This window comes from Octopus bimaculoides, chromosome 14 (assembly GCF_001194135.2).
Source record: "Octopus bimaculoides isolate UCB-OBI-ISO-001 chromosome 14, ASM119413v2, whole genome shotgun sequence".
Classification (NCBI taxonomy): domain Eukaryota; kingdom Metazoa; phylum Mollusca; class Cephalopoda; order Octopoda; family Octopodidae; genus Octopus; species Octopus bimaculoides.
The window spans coordinates 26,871,071-26,874,435 of record NC_068994.1 but is presented as its reverse complement, the minus strand read 5'-3'; the positions used below and the strand labels follow the sequence as shown (position 1 = coordinate 26,874,435).

The window sequence follows — 3,365 nt, the reverse complement described above, 5'->3', positions numbered from 1 at the left end:
TTGACTGGGGACTGGCAATGTTTCTAGAGCTGGATGCCCTTCCTAACACCAACCACTCCGAGAGTGTAGTGGGTGCTTTTACGTGCCACTGGCAAGAGAGCCAGTCACACGGTACTGGCAACAACCTCACACAAAAAGTTGTTTTTTACATGCCACCTGCATGGGAGCCAGTCCAGCGACACTGGCAATGACCTCGCTCAAATGATTTTCTAAAGTGCCACCAGCACAAGTGCTAGAAGGTGACGCTGGTAATGATTATGCTCAAATGGTGCTATTTACGGGCCACTAGCACGGAAGCCAGACAGCTGCTCTGGCAATGAACACGCTTGGACAGTGCTGTTAGTGCTCCACTGGCACAGGTCTCAGTCATCGAATATGGTTCAATTTCGATTTCGATTTCACTTGCCCCAACATGTCTTTGCAAGCAAAGTTTAGTGTCCAATGAAGGAGAAGTTGGCATGGGTGCCAGTCATCGGATTCAGTTCGATTTCGATTTCAGATTTCAAATTCACTTGCCTCAACAGGTCTTCACAAGCAGAGTTTAGTGTCCAATAAAGTAAAAATATGAATAAGTGAGCTGGCTACACTTCTGGCAGAGGTCCCAGCTTATGCTCTCACTTGGCTTGTCGAGTCTTCTCACGTACTGCATATTTCCAATGGTCCCAGTCACTAGTCATTGCCTTGGTGAGGCCTAAAGTACGAAGGTTGTGCTTCACCACCTCATCCCAGGTCTTCCCGGGTCTACCTCTTCCACAGGTTCCCTCAACTGTTAGGTGTGGCACTTTTTCACACAGCTGTCCTCATCCATTCTTGCCACATGTCCATACCAGTGCAGTCGTCTCTCTTGCACACCACAACTGATGCTTCTTAGGTCTAACTTTTCTCTCAAGGTACTTACACTCTGTCAAGTATGCACACTGACATTACACATCCATCAGAGCATACTGGCTTTACTAAATATATATCTATCAAAACATAAATTATTGTTGTCATCTACAGCAAAGTCACTGCTGTTAGCTGTTTCCGGGTTATTGTTATCTTCATAAAGAAGATTATCTTATTGTTAGCCACTTCATTACTGAGTCAACATTTTTGTAATGGTGTGGTTATTATTTCTAGCTGCCTATGACTTACAGCTTTGACATACTTAAGTCACAGTGAATTCTTTCAGCTTTGTTCCACTCCACTTCCACTTATTCAAAACATTTGTAGTGGTTTGTTGACATGAGTATTCCCTGGTTGTAACTGCAACATTAAAATGCTGAGAATTGCTGCCATTTTAGTTTTTAATCACTCAATTATTCTTCTTCATTACTTCCATTTTGTGGACTTGGAGTTGATTCCATACTACAAATGCTGTTTTTATCCTTTTCTCTTTGCAATAGGCCATATAGATGCTGTGACTACTTTTTCTAACTACAATTTCACAATGCCTTGTCCATTCACCCTTTGTAATGGACAAGAGGAATACTGGATGATTTAATTTGTTTGGCAATGTTTTTCATTTAAAAATTAATGTTAGCTAGAGTTTTGTGCTGTCTGCACACAACAGGATAAAACAACAGGCTCTAGAGGATCAATTTGATGCCCAGTTTTATTTTACTGCTTCCATCTTTACACCTTCATTTCTGACAGTTCATTGAATGTTAACAACATATTATCTATATTACTCACATGCTTTAGATTATAATTTGTTTTCTCTCTGCCATTGATCATGTATTTGAGAAACTCTGGGAATTTTCTGTATACACACACACACACAGAGTGTTCAGGCTGACTCTAATAATATTTTGTCTTCTCTCTTCAGGAACAGCTTGATGTATTGGTGAACAGTCAACAGCATTTGATAGTATAAAAATTACAGTTGTAGTTGAAAAAAAAGTTAGCTGACATGGAGGATTGGAAGCCATCTGAATACTGGAAAAGAGTTATATGTATCACAATGATTTGCATCAGATATTAAAATGTTGACATGATTGCAGCTTAATGCTCTGTGAACACAGTAAAGGTTGTAAGACATGATATAGACAGCTACAGTGGAGACTATGAAGCTGTGAGATGTATGAAGGGACACAGCAGGCATTCTGACAGTGTTCACATGGCAGAATTCATCCAACACCTGTAGGACAAGGTGATGGATGATCCAAGTAAGAGAATCCAGGCTTTGGTGAGTGAGATGGGTGTTGGAGTCATCATCATGAAACTGGCTCAGAATGAGAAACTTTGGCTACCACTCATACAAGAGGCACAAGGGACAAATTCTGACAGCCAAGGTCAATGAGAATTGCTTAAGAAAGGCAAAGAAACTCTTGAACAAGCTGAGGCATCTTGTTGAACTGTAGGATGATCTGATTCTTCTCAGATGAAAAGAACTTCTTCCAGGACCAGTTGCACAACATCCAGAACAACAGATGGCTTGCCTACAATCCATGTGATGTCCTATGTATCATAAAAATAAAGTTTCTCTAAACTGTAATGTTGTTTGCGTGTGTCACCAGTGAGGGTGACACTGTGCTGCCCCACACTTTGAACCGGGCCTTAAGCTTGATTCAGGCAGCTATGTGAAACTGCTGTAGATTATGGTCAAACCCTAGCTGGAGAAGATTGCTGCTAGAAGGCCATGTACAGCAACAGGATTCAGCTTCTTGCCAAACCTTCAGAAAGTGTTGGAAAATTTCAATGACTTCACTACCCCAATTTCTGGCCTCTTAGTTCCCCCAATTGTAATCGCATGGATTACTATGTGTAGGGCAGGGTTGAGAAAGAAACTGACTGCTCTGCCTGCAATACGAAGGCCAAATTGGTGGCCAAGATTAAGGAGGTGTTTGAAGATCTTACAAAGAACATGTTGAGAAATGCATGCACCAGATTTTGTAGCTATCTTGAGGCAGTGTTAGAAACAGAATGTTTCTACTTTGAGTCAACTGTTATCTTCCAGCCATAAACTAGTTAATTGATATTTTTTCCAATACTTTTATTTTTGGATTGGATATTGTATTTTCTTTTCCTTTTTTACAAACTGTCAAATTAGTCTGAACATTCTCTCTGCCTGCCTGCCTACCTACCTGCCTGCCTGCCTGCCTGCCTGTCTACCTACTTACCAACCTATCTATTTGTCTGTCTGTCTGTCTATCTATCTATTTGTACTCTTTTACTTGTTTCAGTCATTTGACTGTGGCCATGCTGGAGCACCGCCTTTAGTCGAGCAAATCGACCCCAGGACTTATTCTTTGGAAGCCTAGTACTTATTCTATTGGTCTCTTTTGCCGAACTGCTAAGTTACAGGGACGTAAACACACCACCATCGGTTGTCAAGCAATGGTGGGGGACAAACATAGACACGCAAACACACATACATATATATA

General features: G+C 41.1%; 1 protein-coding gene across 1 annotated transcript in view; it reads right to left on the bottom strand.

Annotated features, from left to right (window-relative positions):
• The window catches only part of LOC106878084 (VPS10 domain-containing receptor SorCS3), a 1,235,712-nt gene that overhangs the window by 802,441 nt on the left and 429,906 nt on the right, over positions 1-3,365 (bottom strand). The gene's annotated exons all lie outside the window — the stretch shown is intronic.